The following is a 7,828-nucleotide window of genomic DNA, read 5'->3' as shown; positions in this document are numbered from 1 at the left end:
CATTATCATAAGTGCCCTTTTAAATCTCTGGTAAGTGCTCCTTTTCAGGTACGAGAAGTGCCACTTTTCACTTTTGATAAGTGCCCCTTCACCTTCGATAATTGCTCTATTTAAATATGAGAGGTGCCTCTATTAACACAATTATCGGTGCCCCTTTTCCTTCAACAAATGCACATTTCCTTTATTATAAGTGCCTCTTTTTCATTCTCATAAGTGCCCCTATTAAAATATGTTCAATGCCCCTTTTCAGGTGTGATATGTGACCCTTTTCACCTCTGATAATTTTCCTTTTAACAACGATACAATTCCAGCAAGTGCCCTTTTTGTTATTGTTGCCCCCCGTTTTGGAAGTCGCTCCTCCGCCCCTGGACGTCATATTGCTCAAGTTGTCAAGGTGATGAATCCTCTCCACACTGCGCATCCATTGTCTTAGCCCATTGTCTTAGTGCATTGTGACGTCGCAGCTTCGGTACTGAGCATGTGCAGAAACTGTAACCATGGTGAATGATCCATGGACTAAGTTAGGCCAGGTTTAAACCATGGATCAGTTAGGCCACCTTTCGAGAAATGAAAATGACTTAGGTCAGCGGCCTAAGTTAAGCCTGGCCTAACTAAACCACGGACTAAGTTAGGCCAGGTTTAACTTTGGCCGTTTTCGAGAATACCACCCAATGAGGGGGCAGGGCATTACTATTTACTATTTGGTTGGGCAGTTGGTTGTAAATCACTACGGTACTGGTTATGTTGAGCCAGAAATAGTTTTCTCATCGTCGGTGAGTCCATTACCACCCTGTAAGACTGCCAAAACAAGCACGAGACTCAATGCACAGATCATGATGATGTGGTGTGTAGGTATAGGTAGACACTGCTCAAATAATATGAAACAGCTCTTGGGATGCTGACGTTTATTATAGGGCTGGTTACCTACTCTCGGTCCCGGAGAAAGGCAATTTCAAATTCGGAAGATTAATTAATAATATGCGTGATAGTGCTTGATAATGACTTTCATATGTCCTTCGGAATCCAATCTGAAAATTCATTTTGTGACATTGAATACGATATGGTCCCTTAAATTTTCCATAACCTTTTTTTTCAATTTCATTTGAAAATGATGGATTCACTGAGTCAGTTTAGACTTTCATAATTTTTTTTAAATACATGCATACAGTTGTAACAATACAATCACAGGTTGAAATATAGCTTGAAATCTAGTTGTCTACAGGATTCATCAAATATATACCCCATTAAAAACTTGACAAGAAAGTATCCTTCCTAAAAAGTCTACATAAATCATGAAGAAATGAGGAGCTTTGAGGAGTTTTAATGCGGCTTGAAAAGTACATGTATCTATGATCTATCATTATGAAAGCTGTTCCATGTTTATCTGTTTATTTAAAAACGTCGTAAAGTCTACATAAAAATTATCATGAAGAAATAAGGAGCTTTGATGAGCTTTGATTTATGCGTCTAACCTTTCCTTTTCTCTCTTTTACGTTTTTTGTGCCCTCTCACTTTTGTGAAATCTTCAAATGAAAGTGCCTCCTGCACCCATAGAGATGCCACTGTGTACAAAATTGATGGGAATATGTAGGTCTAAGATTGATCGGAGGATTTTCGATTTAACTGGATTAATCGCAACTCTTAATAAAGACAATGTACTGGAGTCTTGTATTTTCACTGATGATGTATATTTGTGTTTTTTGCGAAGAAAGCAGTACTTGTAAAATTCAATTTGCGTCACTCGGAGTTTATGGGCAGAGTGGAGGGGCTCTGAGAGACACAAAAAGGGTATGGAACTGGCATAAACATTTCCTTTAAAAGATTTAGAATAATTGACAAGAGCCCTTTTCCCCTTTATTATGTACATGTATTTTCAAGTTTTTAACGTTATTGGCGTTATTCTAGCATCTTGCCGCCGGGATATGTCGGTTGCCCAATAAATCAATATTAAGTTCAAAATAAACAGGGGAGCTGCACCCCCGCCCCCACCCTACTTCATCGTATGGGAAATGTTGTTTCCACAGACTTTTTGGATAATCTAATTACAAAATAATGATAGCATTCGAGAGATTGCGTTTCTATCTACTAGTGGGTGGTTTAAAAGTTTTTAATTTAGGCACAGGCTTTAGAGTAATGGATTTTGTCTGACATTTTCTTGGGTTATGTAAAATGGATTTCAAGTTCAATGATAATAGTCACGTTTGTATAGAGCTCCTATGTGTCTAAGCGCCTTACATATTACCCCGGTCATTGGATTCCATTGCTAACAAAAAGTCGCGTATAGGTTAGTCAGGCGCGGATCCAGGATTTCTAAGGGGGGGGGGGGGGTGGTGGTGGGGCCCAAATTTGAAATTATGCAAGCCAAATATAGGTACGTAATGGTGACCAGCAATTATGGCGTAATGAGCAAAAAGTATTTGTTTGGGGGAGGGGGGACAGAAAGAAAAAAAAAATCCGCAACACCCCACTCTTACATGCAGGCCCCGCTGAACGTTTTTTCCTCCAAAGTGGGTGGGGGAGGCTTAAGTATTTACGACCAGGTAGATCGTAGCATAAATTGGTGTGGGGTCTAGGGGGCGAAGCCCCCCCCCCCCCCCGGGGGGGGGGGGGGGTTCAAGGGGCGCAGCCACCGGAAGCTCAGGGGTGTGGACATTTAATTACAGTCAGATGAGCTTATTTTGATACCTTATTCATGACACTGGTAGGTCACTAATTTGCGTGGGGTCCAGGGGTGGAGCCCCCGCAAGCTCAGTGTTTTAAGGCATTAAATTACCGTTAAATGAGCATCTAGAGGCCCACCTTTAGGGTGCGTTTAATCGACACTTTTTCACCCTAGAATCACGGTTTCTAAAGACGTTTAGTTTAAAACGCAATGCGTTCAAGCGATTTTTTCGTCGGTCGTAAAAATAAACGTGTTTGAAAACACAAACATGAAACGCTGAAAAAGATGCGTTTTGTATCATGATTCTGCAGAATCACGGTCGCTAAAACTCGATTGAACGGACGGAGTTCTCAATCATGATTGTATGACGGAGCCTGTTCCGGTTTGGGCAAAAACCGCGCGCCTGCTTTTCATGCACTTTGCGTTTACTATAACCATGCTCTTTATCGTGGCCTGTTCCGTTATGTTATACCTTGTTTTCCTTCTATCTTTGTCTCTTTCTGTCTTTCCTTATGTTATTCTTTGTTTCTTCCTTCTATTCTTATGTTATTCTTTATTTTTTTAAATTCTATCACTTTCTCTTTTGTTATTCTTTGTTTCTTCCTTCTATTCTTATGTTAATCTTTGTTCTTTTCCTTCTATCAGCTTTTCTTATGTAATTCTTTGTTTATATAATTCTATCACTTTCTCTTTTGTTATTCTTTGTTTCTTCTTTCTATTCTTATGTTAATCTTTGTTTCTTCTTTCTATTCTCATGTTAATCTTTGTTTTTTCCCTTCACTCACACTCTCTTATGTTATTCTTTGTTTTAATCATTCTATCACTTTCTCTTTCTGTCTTTCCTTATGTTATTTTTTGTTTCTTCCTTGTATCACATTCTCTTTTTGTCTTTCATTATGTTTTTCTTTGTTTCTTCCTTTTATTCTTATGTTATTCTTTGTTTTTATAATTCTATCACTTTCTCTTTTGTTATTCTTTGTTTCTTCCTTCTATTCTTATGTTAATCTTTGTTTTTTTCCTTCTATCAGCTTTTTTAATGTAATTATTTGTTTTAAGCATTCTATCACTTTCTCTTTCTGTCTTTCCTTATGTTAATCTTTGTTCCTTCCTTCTATCACCTTCTCTTATGTTATTCTTTGTTTTTATAATTCTATCACTTTCTCTTATGTTATTCTCTGTTTCTTCTTTCTATTCTTATGTTAATCTTTGTTTTTTCCCTTCACTCACACTCTCTTATGTTATTCTTTGTTTTAATCATTCTATCACTTTCTCTTATGTTATTCTTTGTTTCTTCCTTCTATCACACTCTCTTATGTTATTCTTTGTTTTAATCATTCTATCACTTTCTCTTTCTGTCTTTCCTTATGTTATTCTTTGTTCCTTCCTTCTATCACCTTCTCTTATGTTATTCTTTGTTTTTATAATTCTATCACTTTCTCTTTTGTTATTCTTTGTTTCTTCCTTCTATTCTTATGTTAATCTTTGTTTTTTTTCCTTCTATCAGCTTTTTTAATGTAATTCTTTGTTTTAAGCATTCTATCACTTTCTCTTTCTGTCTTTCCTTATGTTATTCTTTGTTTCTTCCTTGTATCACATTCTCTTTTTGTCTTTCATTATGTTTTTCTTTGTTTCTTCCTTTTATTCTTATGTTATTCTTTGTTTTTATAATTCTATCACTTTCTCTTTTGTTATTCTTTGTTTCTTCCTTCTATTCTTATGTTAATCTTTGTTTTTTTCCTTCTATCAGCTTTTTTAATGTAATTATTTGTTTTAAGCATTCTATCACTTTCTCTTTCTGTCTTTCCTTATGTTAATCTTTGTTCCTTCCTTCTATCACCTTCTCTTATGTTATTCTTTGTTTTTATAATTCTATCACTTTCTCTTATGTTATTCTCTGTTTCTTCTTTCTATTCTTATGTTAATCTTTGTTTTTTCCCTTCACTCACACTCTCTTATGTTATTCTTTGTTTTAATCATTCTATCACTTTCTCTTATGTTATTCTTTGTTTCTTCCTTCTATCACACTCTCTTATGTTATTCTTTGTTTTAATCATTCTATCACTTTCTCTTTCTGTCTTTCCTTATGTTATTCTTTGTTCCTTCCTTCTATCACCTTCTCTTATGTTATTCTTTGTTTTTATAATTCTATCACTTTCTCTTTTGTTATTCTTTGTTTCTTCCTTCTATTCTTATGTTAATCTTTGTTTTTTTTCCTTCTATCAGCTTTTTTAATGTAATTCTTTGTTTTAAGCATTCTATCACTTTCTCTTTCTGTCTTTCCTTATGTTATTTTTTGTTCCTTCCTTCTATTCTTATGTTAATTTTTGTTTTTTCCCTTCACTCACACTCTCTTATGTTATTCTTTGTTTTAAGCATTCTATCACTTTCTCTTTCTGTCTTTCCTTATGTTATTCTTTGTTCCTTCCTTCTATCACCTTCTCTTATGTTATTCTTTGCTTTTATAATTCTATCATTTTCTCTTTCTGTCTTTCCTTATGTTATTTTATGTGTTTTTCCTTCAATCACCTTCTCACTCTTTGTTTTATTATTGCGATCTATGCTCAAAACAGCAGTCGACAGTCGGCCGTAAACAATTCCAAAAAGCGCGCGCCGAAGTTGACCTATACTTCCTGGGTCAAACTGCGAGTGTGATCCGCAGTGGCTGGGCTCGAAATGAGCTAGAATCAGCGTTGATGAAAAATCGCTTGAACGCTAACCGCAGCGACCTTGTTTTTTGTAACGGCGTTTTGATTTGTGATTCATGTTTGTGATTCTAGCTTCGAAAATTCGATTGAACGCACCCTTAGAACCCTAGGTGGGATTCAGGGAGCAGAGCCCCCGGAAACCCAGGGGTTTTAGGCATATTAATTACGGTTAGATGAGCATATTTGTATACCTCATTTGTGACACTGGCATGGCACGAATTGGCGTGGGGTCCAGCCCCCAGAAGATCACGGGCTTTACGACATTGATATCGGTCAGATAAGCATTAAGGGGCCCGCCTTCGAACCCGTGGTGGGGTTGAGGGGACAGAAACCCCGGAAACTCGGGGGTTTTAGGCATTTATTTACGATCAGATGAACATATTTTGATACCTTATTTGTTACACTGGCAGGACACTATTAGAGTGGTGAAGTGTGACGTCATCAAAAATCTTTTTTTAGAATTTCTCAATTTTTTCTTCATATACCGAAAGAACACCAAAAATAATGTCCAAATGTAGAAAACCAATTGAATATGTTAAATATTGGCTGAGTTATGACCATCCGAATGAATATATGTCCTATGGGAACTCAGTGTTATATGCTCTGGCTCCTAACCATTAGGAGCCAGAGCATATAACACTGAGTTCCTATGGGGAGTATCTTTATTCAGAAGGTCATATCTCAGCCAATATTTAACATATTCAATTGGTTTTCGACATTTGGACGTTATTTTTGATGTTCGTTCGGAAAATGAAGAACAAATTGAGAAATTCTAAAAATAGATTTTTATGACGTCACAGCTTCGGTACTCTATTGGCGTGAGGTCCAGGGGGCTGAACCCACAGAAGCTCTGGGGTTTTAGGCAATAAATTACCATCAGATGAGCATTAAGGGGCCCACTTTTGGGCCCTAAGTGGGGTCCAGGGGGCAGAGCCACCGGAAACTCGGGGGTTTTAGGCATTTATTTAAGGTAAGATGAGCATATTTTGATACCTTATTGACGTTTTGTGACACTGGCAGGTCACTAATTGACGAGGAGTCCAGGCGGCGGAGCCCCCGGAAGCTAAAGGATTCTTGGCATTACATTACGGTCAGAAGAGTATCCAGGGGCCCGCCTTAGGATCCTTGGTTGAGTCCAGGGCAGAATCCCCGGAATCTCTGGGGTATTAGGCGTTTAATTACGGTCAAATGAGCATTTTTCTAATACCTTACTATTTTGTGACACTGGCAGGACAGTAATTGGCGTGGAGCTAAAGGGAGCTGAGCCCCCAGAAGCTCAGGGGTTCTAGGCATTAAATTACCTTCAAATGAGCCCGCAGGGGCCCGCCTTAGGGCCCTAGGTAGAATCCGGGAGGCCACGCCCCCGGAAACTCAGGGGTTGTAGGCATTTACTCACGGTCAGATGAGCATTTGTGACGCTGACAGGTCTTTTTCTCTTTCTTTCTATTTCTTCTTAATATTCTTTTTTTTTTAAGTGGGGATAACTCGAGGCTCCCGAGCCCCGCCGTTTCGCGGGCCCAGAAATGTAGGCCTCTAAATAAGCCTATTTCTTGCCAGACAGTAAATTTAGGAATTTGTCATTTTCCAACAAACGCATACAAAAGTTTAATTTACTATAAAATGAGGACAAATCTCGGAAACTTTGGTCATTTCAGCGACAAATCAAATCACCGGTATCGAATTTTATTGGGGGGGGGGGGGTGAAAATGCCTCCCAAAGTTCCCCCCCCCCCAGATTGTAGGCGGGAAAAATCGCAACTGATCTCCCCTACCTTTCTTCTCTCTCTTTTTTTCTTTCCCTTTCTCTCCTCTTTCCCTCCCCTTCCCTTCCTTCTCTCTCTTTTAGGTTTGCTGGGGGGGGGGGGGAGGGGAGGCAAGGGCCTATCGGCCCCACGATTCACACTTTGTTTGCTGGAAAATTGCACATAATATTCCATTTCCCTTTTTTCTATCCCTTTCCTTCCTTCTCTCTTATTTTGTTATAGGGGGAGGCAAGGCCCTTTCGGCCTCCATCTCCTTCTTCCCCTTCTTTTCGTCTTACCCTTCTTTCTTTTCCTTTTCCTTTCCCTTCTTTTCTTCTCTCTCTCTCTCTCTTTTTGCGGGGGGGGGGGGAGGGACAAGGCCAGCTTGGCCCCCCTGGATTCGCGCCTGAGGTTAGTAGTCACTTGTAGTAGTTGTATAGTACTACTTGTAGTAGTAGAAGTAGTAGTATTAGTAGTAGTAGTAGTAGTAGTAGTAGTAGTAGTAGTAGTAGTAAAATAATATTTTTTAAATAATCATGATATTAGAATCATTATTATTATCATAACCATCATTATTATTATCATAATCATCGTTATTATTATCATATTCATCAATATTATTTTGATAATCATCATTATTATTATCATAATTATCACTATTGCCGTCATTATTCGTGTTTTTTTTATAATCATTATTACAATAGTTATATTATTATTACC

This window comes from Strongylocentrotus purpuratus, unplaced genomic scaffold (assembly GCF_000002235.5).
Source record: "Strongylocentrotus purpuratus isolate Spur 01 unplaced genomic scaffold, Spur_5.0 spur5_scaffold_17, whole genome shotgun sequence".
Taxonomy (NCBI): domain Eukaryota; kingdom Metazoa; phylum Echinodermata; class Echinoidea; order Camarodonta; family Strongylocentrotidae; genus Strongylocentrotus; species Strongylocentrotus purpuratus.
The sequence above is the reverse complement of the archived record's forward strand: the minus strand, read 5'-3'. Positions refer to the sequence as shown.